At 40.5% G+C, this 12,083-nt stretch overlaps 1 long non-coding RNA gene across 3 annotated transcripts in view; it reads left to right on the forward strand.

Moving 5' to 3' along the window:
- The window catches only part of LOC128147328 (uncharacterized), a 135,971-nt gene that overhangs the window by 26,520 nt on the left and 97,368 nt on the right, over nt 1-12,083 (forward strand). For all 3 annotated transcript variants that reach the window (XR_008237001.1, XR_008236999.1, XR_008237004.1), the window contains exon 2: nt 5,179-5,282. This is a non-coding gene — a long non-coding RNA (uncharacterized LOC128147328). The remainder of the gene's footprint in view (nt 1-5,178; nt 5,283-12,083) is intronic.

The following is a 12,083-nucleotide window of genomic DNA, read 5'->3' on the forward strand; positions in this document are numbered from 1 at the left end:
ACTCTACGAAGCAGCCATTTAACCATCTTAGGGCGAAAGGATAGGTAGCTAGAAATAAGTCTCTTTAAATGAACAGCTCTGTGCCTGAGGTATGCAAGTAACTCACAGTGTAGCACAGGTAGATGCATTCAGTTTGTAGATAGCATGAAATTACTTACAGACTGGCAGGAAGGCTAACTTTCATTTCCCCTCTCTATAAATTAATCTCTGAAGATTCACCGGCTTCTACACACAGTTTGTTAGGGATCTGGAACTTCCTATGCAAACTTCTCTAATTGTATTTAATTAAATAATAAGTTATCACCTTGAAACCAACAAATGCAGAAAAAAGCAGCCCAAATTTATGTTTTGAGTTGACAAAGTAGCTGATTGTTTAATCTCCCAGGAGTCCACGTGCTATTACAGAACTTGTGTTTTCCTGTTCTTCCTTCAATTACAGAAATAATTCTCTTTCTCAGGCACAGAGTTTGAATCTTTTCCAAAGGTTCTAAATGACTTTTGAACACTCTGACAGAAATTATTGAACATTTTAAAGGCTCTTTCCAAAGCCAAGTGGATCTTTTAGGAGCCTGTGATAATTTTTACGGTCATGCTATATTGCCTCTTAATTGAAAAAGACTCTGGAAATGGAAGATGTAGTAAAGGAAGATGTAGGTAGCAAAGGAGAAATAATTTGTCCTATTTCCCTTGATTCTAGAAAGGTTTTTTATGCTTTGGTACTTGGCTAATTGAAAGATGGTGGAACTGTGGGGAAAAGGAAGATCAGGACAAAACCTGCTGCAGCAGCCTGAATGTCAGTGAATATAATATTGTTCGTTCCTTACTAGGTGTTCTTGCTTTCTATATTTATATTGACATGTAAGCTGGAACTTTGTGCTTACAAAATGTATTTTGATACATGTAGCTTCCTATTCTTTTTGCAGGGACTTGGAGGCTTTTTTGGCACCATCTCTATGCAGAGGTTTTACAATAAGAAAGAGTTCATACGTTTAAGTTCTGATCATTATGAAATACGAAGGAAATATGACATAAAGAACTAATGTAAGGTGCAGTCTCTGTCCTGTTCCAGAGGAAGTCAGGATTGTATCAAGTAAAGTAGGCCTTTTCTCTTGAGATTTGATGGTGTGTGCTTTCTTTGGTATCTCAAACTAATGGGCTTGTTGGCACAAGGCCTCAATCTTAGCTAGTTGATCTATCTTGATGTCACCAAACAATGGGGGCTTCAGCTGTCACCACACTCTTGTGACTTTGCTACTGCCTTTTTTCCAGGGGTCCCAGTTCCTATAGCCAGGTCAGCTAGGATGAGACTTGCACTTGTACCTTCTCTGGTCCACTTCACAGTCTGGGCATTGAATAGAAAGCTGCCCTGCTTGGTGATTTCAGGCAACAGTTTGGATTTCAAGTAGAGCAGCTAGGGCTGGTGCTGATGTTTCCTACACAGGAGCATCTCTGGGGTCACACTACAATCCCAGCCAGGGTGTGAGGACAGGTACAGTTAGCGAGAAGAGGGACTGGTTTAAACCACTGCAACAATATTTGCTAGAGCTCATCATCCAGAGAATTTAACACAGTAGGTGAACAATTACTGGAAAAATAGTCCCTTTTAAGTAATGGAGAGATCTAACCCTTTCTAACAGAAGCTCTCAATGTGACTACAAGCCCTTCAGCCTCATGGGACTGGTGTTTAGAAAGTGTCATCACTACTAGCCTAGCTGGCATTTTTGTACCTCCAGAGCTTATCTGCAGAAGGGAGTAGATTTTTTTTTTGTCTTGAACATTTCTGTGCCTTGTAAAATTTTACAGTCTCACTGAAATGTGGGGAGAAATAACTTTGGGTGGTAATCTCTGCTGAATGATATTTAAATACATAGATACTTTATTGATATGGAAATTTATTCCATAAAACATTGTTCTGTGTGGGTTTTTTGCTGATGATATAAGTGGCAGGATACTGAGTGCTTAATTTGCTTTTGTTAGTAGAATTTAAGTTTTATTCTGAGGTACCAAGGAATTTTACCACTAAAGTGTAGAATTCGGGATGTGGTGTTTGTAATATTGAGATTTTTTCATGACTGATTCTTTGTGTGCTCAGGAAAATGCTGGAAACAAAAAAATCTTGCTGTGAGACAAAAGTATCAGTGGCTGTTTGTATGCTTACAAAATAATGTTTTTTTCTGTTGGTTTTGCCTACTTAACTTTAAGGGATGAAGTATTTTTTCCAGTTTTTATATTGGGAAATTATACCAATCCTTTAGATAGTTACCCAAAGGAAAAAAAAAGTCTGAGCTGTAACAGTTAAAAAGTGTTGCCAGAGGAATGGCTTTATTTTGTTACCTCAGTGAATATCATAGTTAATGTTTTGCTTTTCCTTTATCATCTCTGTGATGCTTAGAATAATAAATAATAACGATACTTCGCTCTTACACAATGCTTTTGTCCACAGATCTCAGAGAAGGTTATAAGAAAGAGGTCAGCATTATTACCCTGTTTCAAGATGGAGAAACAAAGATGTGAATTGAGTTGCTGAAGGTTATCCAATGTGAGAGCTGGCAGAGAAATTTCTGTCAGTGTCATTTTTCATTAGAAAAAGCTAATTCACTGAAACTGGAACCTTGCATGGAAATTCATTAGTGTCCAGGAAATTACGCAGACCTGGAAGCAAATGAAAGTGACCAACACTGTAGCAAAAGAGTAGCTAGCAGCCTGGTGGCAAGGGTACCCGGTGTAGATAGGGAAGACCTAGGTTTCACTTTTAGGACTGAAGTGAAAAGGAATTTGAAGCTGTCTGTTTCAAGGGAATATCCCTGTCTGTAGATATAGTATGTTGCTAGACCTACCCACCTGTCAGACATAGGATGGCCTTTCTCAGACAGATAGCTCAATGAACAGTGGGTCTAGTGAAGTGGTTTAGTCCTCTAAAATTGGGCCCCATGGTCGATCTTTGCTGTGGATTAGATTTTCTATGTGTTAAGGAGTGAGTGGATTTTATAGCTTGCGTATCTTTAGTATGTAGGGAAGAAAACATTCATTGGGGTCTAAGACTTTACAGCTAAGACGACTGTCTTCTATGCGGCGGCCTTTTTCGTACAACTTTTTGGAACTGCTTATATTTCAAACTTGATAATGGATTAAAAATACGCTTTGAGGAAAGGAAGGAATGAGAGCAGAAGGATAGATGGACACAGACATACTGTAAGGTCATGTATGATGTATTTCCTCAAGAATCCCAGGCAGAGTCATCAGAGGGTTTTGGGTTTACCTTGACCCATATAGAAAGCTTTGGAAACAACAACCAACCAAGTGTTCCACTTTTCAGTCCAACATCTCCAGTTGATGATTTTGGACAAGGGATCATGTTTACACAGAGACAGGGTGGTGGCTTTTTGCCAAAGAAAAGCTGAAAATAAAAATCCAGACTAAACCCCTCTGTTTGAGTATTTCTTATGGCAAATTCATTCAGACTTGAAAATACAAACTGCAGAATAACTGTGAAGTTTCTCTTACATTTCATGTATATAAGCATGAAGACAAGAAAATCTGTTTTGCTCAAAGGAGGCTGAAGCATACGTTGAGCTTTGGGATAGACAGCTGGAGGCAGCTTGACTCAGCAGAGAACAAGAAGATAAAAAATAGCTACTTATTTTCAATAATTCAGATTGAAACGCTGAAGGGAGGGGCTTTATTTTTGTGTAAGTTGTTTGAAGAAGTGTTGGCAGTCTCACAGAAGAGAGAGCTGGGAGATTGTTCAAGGGATCAGTCAAGGAGGCAGCCTTTGTACCCCTTTTTATGCTGAGCCTGAGTTAGGCAGGCAAAAGAAAAAGAGAGAAAATAACCTCAGCAGGGAGGGAAGGAAGCCAGAATCCTGATCACGTTGCGAGTTGTAGCATGACTGCAGTGGGTAAAGCAGTTGTTTTCCTCCCATTTTGCCATTAGAAGGGCAGCAGTAGGACAAAAAGGGATGTGAATATATGGCTCATAAGACATGGTTTGTATGGCAGTGTCCTAAGGTTGATGTGAAGTTTGGTTTAGAGCACGCTGTGGTTATTTTTGAAGACCTGGTTTAACTATCAGAAAAAGAGGGACCACTGATCTTACAGGACCCTAGCATTTGGTAGGGGTGGGAGAGAAAAAGATGAGAGAAAAGAAACATGGCAGTGCGAAGGAGGGGAGGGGGAGTAAGGATGTGTTAGGTGAATATCAGGTTGTGAGCCTGAGGCATTCTGTGCAGCACTGCCTGCTGCTTTCCGACTGTCTTAGTTCCCACAAGGGATCTGCCATACCAGTTACCATTTTCTCATAGTCCAGTTACTAAGAATTGCTGCATGCGGTCTGCCACAAGTGAAATGCTTCTCCTGTCCTCTCAGTGTTTTTAACAACAGGCCCCCATCACAGGAAAGTGCTGCTGACCCCACTCTGCCTTTTAAGAGATCCTTGTTATTACCTTAGTTGGTTGTCCAAGATCCACAGCTAGTATAACAGCCTCCCTGATTGTGACTGTGAACCTCATTATACCTTTTTTCCTGTACTGAAAGTCCACCTCTTCCTAATCTTTGTCTTATATTTATAAATCAATTCCTGTCATGGGAGAGTATTATACAAATTTTGAAAAAAATAATTGTGCAGCTGCATTAATCAAAGGAGTACCGTGCTGAAGGAAATGTCAGACCTAATAGCTTGTCAGTGATCAGTGGCAGAAAAGCTGCTTTCAGCTAGTTTTGCATGATTTCTTCGACGCTAATTAACAGACTCAGTACTTTTTGAAATATGATAAAGGGGAAGTGGGGGGAAAGCCCCAACATGTGTGTTGCTGTAGCAGGAGTGGAACAACACGTCTGGCACATGTGAGGAGCTTTAAGAACCCTTGTCATTAAGGTGGTTGCCCTGTGTCTTTTTTTTAGCAGTATATGTGATTCCTAGTAACTCAAAATCCTAAGCTAGTTATAAGACAGTTGTCACTTTTCTTTCAAAGAGGAGTTTTCAGTTGCCTGGACAGATAGGGAAGGCAGCAAGGGTCATGAGCTTGCTATGCCCACCTGCAAGGTCAAGCCATCACAGTAGCATCTGACTGTGACACTCCGGACCTGATTTATGACTCATTAGAATCTACACAAGCCTGATTCTCAGTTTGCTATTATGAATGTAATTTCTGAATAATGACAAAGTTGTCCTTTGTTTCAGACTGCTGGTGGTGCTGACCCTGTTCACTACTGTCACTGGGTTACAGACAGCAATGTTGGCTGCCCAGATGCAGCAGGGAGGAGTCTTGTGATGCAGAGTAGAAGGTATGTGTTTTGCAAGGACATAGATGTTGTTACTATGCCATCAAAGTGGACATTGTGCCATAGGCCTGACCTCGGCTATGTCCAAGCAGCAGCCAAAAGAATGATCTTTGACACTCTCAGTTCTCACCGAACCTTACTGCCTGGGTCAATGATCTGATCAGTGCATAAAAAATGATGACTGTAATCATCTCTCATAAACCCAGACTAGAAACCTTTCTGTAATCCTGGGTATTCTCTACACTTGCTATTATCAGAAAACTCCTGTGAGAGAAACGCCAACTTACCACCCTCTATCAAACCCCCAGTGGTTCATTCTCAAAGCAACTGAAAGACAGAATTATGCATGGTTTTCTGAGCTCTGTGAGGAAAAAAATCATGAGCTGTTTGGGTTTAGTGAGTTATTAGGGAAGCTAGTCCGCTGAGCACCTCATCCATCATGGGGGATCTTCCCTCATCCATTATTTAAATAAGATGTCCACATACTGTGTCCCCAGTTCTTCGTCCAGTAATTCTATCACAGAAAAGCAAAAGAGATGCTTAGTGTTTATCTTGGCTGTGCTATGAGAAAAGGCAGTGGTTGTACCAAACCACAGCTGAACAGCATAATGTGCAACAAAACAACAGTTTCTCAGAAGGGTTGATATATGAGAAAAAGTCGAGGGTGTCAGCGGGTGGACTTTAAGATGACTTAGAATCAGTATTAGGAATGTACTTGAGAAAGATAATTGCAAAATACTTTTCCTACCACTAATTTTGTTGTCATTCAGAGGTCTCTTGTAATCTGTGTTTCACTTTCCAGAAACACTGGGGTTTTCAACATGTAAGCAAATGCGTTCCAGGATGAAAGCAAGGCAATTTTTGTCCCCTTTCACATAGATACATACACACACACTTGACTTAAACTAATAGTTCAAAGATTAGGCAAATAACTTCAACAGTGAGAAATTCACAATTAAATTCTTCCTTTGCCTCATTTAGGACATTCAGTTATAGAAATATTCTTTCAGAATGAGGAGTAACATTTTGCTTCATGATTACTGCTTACTTTTTAGATGTAGTAGATTCCAGTGGGATTACTTAAAGTTAGGTGTGTATTTAATTGCTTTTGCTGGATATTCTCAAGTGTGAAACTGCACATGAGCTATTGTTAAGTACGTAATGGCTGTTATATTTTCCTAGTAAGTTACTGCATTTATTCTTCCCTCTGACAATCCAAAAACCAACCATGAGTTACAAAAAGTTTCTGCTGTAAGTTCCCTGTTTTTCTGGTACATTTCAGAGTGTTAATAGTCAGAAGTTACATTACACAGCTTGTGATCTCTGTGAAGCTAATTACCAGTTAAAATTCTATGGGAAATGAATAAAAATATTTTTTTCTAGTTCCTAATAAAGGACAGTCCATGCTCATACATATTTACACCGTTCTTACCATTTTTAGCAGAGATGGTACAGTTTTGAAAAGTATTGAAATTAATCCTTTCCTCCCATCACTTTAGGTTGTCTTTACATGCCAGGCATGTATGAAGTGTACTGAAAGTGTGACTATGCTGACAGTTTTCCATTGCCTCTGCTCATGAGAACTCCGTACTGCTCATAAAAAATGTTTCTTCCAGGGCTGACAATTTGGCACTGTCCTGGTTTCAGCTGGGATAGAGTTAACTGTCTTCCTAGTAGCTGGTACAGTGCTGTGTTTTGAGTTCAGAGCGAAGAATGTTGATAACACTGATGTTTTCAGTTGTTGCTCAGTAGTGTTTAGACTAAAGTCAAGGATTTTTCAGCTTCTCATGCCCAGCCAGTGAGAAAGCTGGAGGGGCACAAGAAGTTGGCACAGGACACAGCCAGGGCACCTGACCCAAACTGGCCAACGGTGTATTCCATACCATGTGACGTCCCATCCAGTATAGGAATGGGGAAGTGGGGGGCAGGGATTTCGCCGCTCGGGGACTGGCTGGGTGTCGGTCGGCGGGTGGTGAGCAATTGCACTGAGCATCATTTGTACATTCCAATCCTTTCATTATTGCTGTTGTCATTTTATTAGTGTTATCATTATCATTATTAGTTTCTTCTTTTCTGTTCTATTAAACCGTTCTTATCTCAACCCACGGGTTTTGCTTCTTTTCCCGATTTTCTCCCCCATCCCACTGGGTGGGGGGGAGTGAGTGAGCGGCTGCGTGGTGTTTAGTTGCTGGCTGGGGTTAAACCACGACAGGCACTCCTAGCTAGTTATTTTCAAATGGGCTTTTTATGCAAATAGATTGGTTTTGATTGAATTCAAGGATAAAAAAAATCAGCAAAAGCTTCAAAACCCCAAATGTTCTATTTCAGCCATAAGAAGATACTGAAACTGCCTAATTTAAGGGACATAATTTAAGAAGTTAGCCTTTCTACTCTCTCTGATTACTCAGTGTGGGGAAAGAGCTTTATGAGAAGCGGTACTCTGAGGGCCCAGTTATAGGTCCTGCTCTGAACTACCCTCCAGGAGAACTTCTTTCTTTCCTTTATCTGCATGGAAATTAATCTCTTCACAGAGGCTACCTTTTGCTATCCTAAAACTGAGGCAGCAGGAATACCTCCCAAGTTGGTGAGGTATTCCTCAAGGAATACTTCCCCAAGGAATTCACCTTCCCAAGGTGAATAAAGTTAGGCAGATAGGCCTGCTTGCCTGAAAATAAAGAGAAAATGAATGTCCAGGTTTGCTTCTGACTTGCAGCTGGGCTTAAGAGGATGCCATGCGAAGGTAATCAGTGGTGTTATAGTTAGTTCATTTTGGTAGCCTTCTCTAAAATTGAGCAGATTGTTAGTTAAATTAAAAAAAAAACAACCAAAACTCAAACCAACAAAAACTGGTGTGTGTGTGTGAAATTTGTTTACCAAAATGAAAAAATAAAGCTGACATACCTTATTTTGCTCCACATGGTGCATTCCATGTGACCTTTTGTTTCAGACATTGGCAACAAAAGCAAAAGAATAGATTTCTTTTGTTGGAAATGCTTTTTCCACCTATGCAGCACATGGAAACGCAGAGTGTATTCCCTCTTGAGTAAGCTGTGTTAAAGAAGACCAGTCTCAAAAGACAGCACAGCCCACTGATGCAAGCACCAGTTTGGAATCAGGCTGGGGTTGCATCTGAATGTGGAAGAGTATGTGTGTGAGCAAGAAACATGCATCTTGTTAGGAGTACCTAAATGAGTGTTGTGTAGAAAAAGGTGGAATAAACATTGTCATATATATCTCTTAAAATTAATGTATTTTCCCCAGCTTAATGGCTACTACAGTTTTAATTTCCACTCAGCAGCACACTTTTCCAGTGGCTATCCCTAAACTGTGAAGGGAAGCTTGTCTCCTGCTGCTAGAAGCAGCATGGGACAAAGGTAGATAAGTGATGTCACGGAAAAGATACTCCTGTGACTTTTGATATGTAGATAGAAAATGGCTGTAATTTAGAGATGTTTTATTCTGGACAGTGGCTGCTACCATTGTCCAGTGAGTGCTGAGTGCCCAGGGATTGCTAGCAGCATTTGGGAGTGCAATCCAATCAATGCTGAACTTTCAACTTTGCAGTTTCACCCAAGATCTCTTAGGGCCAGTTTTGTGATGGGCAAAGCATTGAGCCTCAATGGTAGAAAAGTAGGTTTGACAACTGCTACTTCTGCTCCTGTCTCAGTAGGAGATTAACTAGTGACTTGGTGCCATGTTCATCTAGCTCTGTTTTCTCAGGTGGAAGAACGCTGATTCTTGGTAATCTTTTGTGAGCCTGCTGGGAATGCAGGTTAGTCTTTTGCTCTGGAGGGGAATTTAAGATTTTCCCAAGTACAGGGAGCCAATTGCATTGGCCATGACTAAAGCCAACTGTTAGGGATCATGTTGAACTCCATTAAAATAAAGCCAATTGGCCTCACATCCCAGGGAGGATTTCTTGAGTTGCTGCCCATGCTAACATATATCTCCTATAATGGGTGCTGTTTCAGGAAGAAGGCAGAGAAAACCTTTGGTTTATTGCTGTATGAAATTAAGCTGCAGATAAGTCACTTTCTTGCAGAGCAGCTCTGAAGTATCTGTGTGTTGTGAATTATGCCTGATCATTTTGGTGACAAAAATAAACTTTTACTGCTTTTTATTTGTCAGCCTTGCAGATTCAGCACAGCTGTGGATGAGTGAGCTGGAGTCTATTCTGCTTGCAGGTAGCTCCCAGAATCATTAACTATTTGCTGACTTCATTGAGAATCATTAACTATTTCCCTCTCTTTATTGTTGTTGCTGATGCACAAGCCTGAAAGACTCTGCTGGAGTCTCAGAAAACTGTTGGAGTTTTCAGGGCTGGCAATTAGGAGAACCATCTTTTCTTTACTTCTAAATTGAGCAAGGTTGATTTGGAAGGCAGAGAAAGTAAACACATTACTGCTATTTCACAAGGTCACCTTAGAGAGTCTAATCATCTTTTAATTTGGAGCAGTGCCTTTGGAGAGCGGCAGGCAGCACTTCATAGTACAGTAAAGGGTGATACCATTTCATCAGTGGTTTTGACTTTAAAAATTCAATGAATTAATGCCTTTGTGAAGTTAAGTAATGAAATAAAAGTAAATAGTAAAAATTCTTCATACCAATAATCTGTATTCCTTTCCCTTTCAGGGTAAGGAAGAATGCCTATAAAAGTAGCATTTACTCTCACTCACAGGTGTTGTGTTGCTGAATGGAATGATAGTAGCTTTTTGAAAGTCTGTGTTTTGTTCCAGAGGGCTTAACTGGTTGGCAAAGGATAAATCAATGACAAGAAGTTCTCATATACAACTTGCATAAATCTATCCAGCACTTAAGCAGTTTATCTGCAATTCTAATGGGTTGCATTACTGATGAATTACTCCACCTTAAAGCTTGGCTTCTGCCAAGATTTCAGTGGTGACTTTGGCTCTCTGAGGACCAAGGAGACCAGTGGAAGTAGGAAATCAAATTCAGATATAGTTTGTAATTGAAAACACTGCAAAGCAGAAGAGGAACAAGGAACAGATGCACACTAGCATTCCTAACTATTAGAAACAGTATTTTCTAGAAATCTCCTGCTAGTTAGACATATATAAGAATATGCATAGGTCTCATGAAATGGCATGTCTCTTTCAGAAAAAGCATGGGATAAGCAGTTAATTTTTAAAATCTTAAAATGCTTAAGAGTTAAGAGTTGTAAAGAAGCTAAAAGATTTGCTGATACAATTCAGCTTTGTCCTGCAGACTGTGTGGTGCTTTAATTTTTTGGGCGAAACCACATGAGTTTCAGTTTTCAGAGCAGACTAATACTTTGAGTTTCTTTTAGCTCAGAGTGCCAATTCTGAGTGCTCTCATGGAGCCTGTACTCAAGGCATTCTAAACATGGTGCCCTTTTAAGGTGTGTAGCCTTTCCAGCTTGCCTTATTTCCCATTTCTGCTAATAAGGAAAATAAACTCTGCTTATCAGTCCTCATCCCCAAGTTCTCAGCAGATCTGTGAGGCGGGTAGTGATTTGGTATCATCTTTTTGCTTACACTGTAAAACTATTTTCATGAAGTTTTCTTGAAGTCTTAATCCAAGAGAAGCAGCAGAAATTCAGTTGCTCTAGTTCTTTTCAGTGATGTCCTGGTTTCAGCTGGGATAAACTGTCTTCCTAGTAGCTGGTACAGTGCTATGTTTTGAGTTCAGTATGAGAAGAATGTTGATAACACACTGATGTTTTCAGTTGTTGCTAAGTAATGTTTATACTAAGTCAAGGATTTTTCAGCTTCTCATGCCCAGCCAGCGAGAAAGCTGCAGGGGCACAAGAAGTTGGGAGGGGACACAGCCAGGGCAGCTGACCCAAAGTGGCCAACGGGGTATTCCATACCATGTGACGTCACATCTAGTATATAAACTGGGGGGAGTGGGGGCAGGGGGAATCGCTGCTTGGGGACTAGCCGGGTGTCGATTAGCAGGTGGTGAGCAATTGCACTGCGCGTCATTTGTACATTCCAATCCTTTTATTATTGCTGTTGTCATTTTATTAGTGTTATTATTATCATTACTAGTTTCTTCTGTTCTGTTCTATTAAACTGTTCTTATCTCAACCCACAAGTTTTACTTCTTTTCCCGATTTTCTCCCCCATCCCACTGGGTGTGGGGGGGCAGTGAGTGAGCGGCTGCGTGGTGCTTAGTTGCTGGCTGGCGTTAAACCACAACAAGTGACAGTAGACATAGTACTTGGGATAGTTCTTTAGATAATTTCCAGGTAGGGCTGGCCACCTGGTGTGCTTATCTTAGTGAGCCTGAACCATCCATCATAACAAGCAACCCACAACTGACAACGAGCGCTGGCTGACGTACTAGGAAAGACTCTTCGCAACTACCATGTGTGTACACAGACTGGAGCACTTTCTGTTCTCAGCTGCACAGCAATAAATCTGTATGTCACCATTAATAAAATCTCTGTTGGATTGCTGTCACACATGCAGATGATTCTCTGTGTCCTCAAACAAGGTTTTTTTCCTGTGGTATGTTACCAAGCTCATGCTCTCATTGGTCAGTCTCTTCTGGCAGTGAAAAGATTTCAAAAGACTTTTAATCTCCAACTTCTTACAAAAGAGGGAAGTGCAAACCAGAGTACTGTATGTGTGAGAATCCATACGAACAACTGGGGCCGGTGGAGGAAACTAGTAATTGTGAAATTAGGAGTCTTTGGGAAAGATAATTGGCTTACAGTGTAGTATTGCAAAGAAATGTATTTTTCAATAAATTTAAGGACTACTTCTGTGTTGCAGAGCATTTCCGTCTGTTCTGAATTGTACCAATAGTGCCTTATTC

The sequence above is a fragment of the Harpia harpyja genome, chromosome 10 (genome assembly GCF_026419915.1).
Source record: "Harpia harpyja isolate bHarHar1 chromosome 10, bHarHar1 primary haplotype, whole genome shotgun sequence".
In the NCBI taxonomy this organism is placed as follows: Eukaryota; Metazoa; Chordata; class Aves; order Accipitriformes; family Accipitridae; genus Harpia; species Harpia harpyja.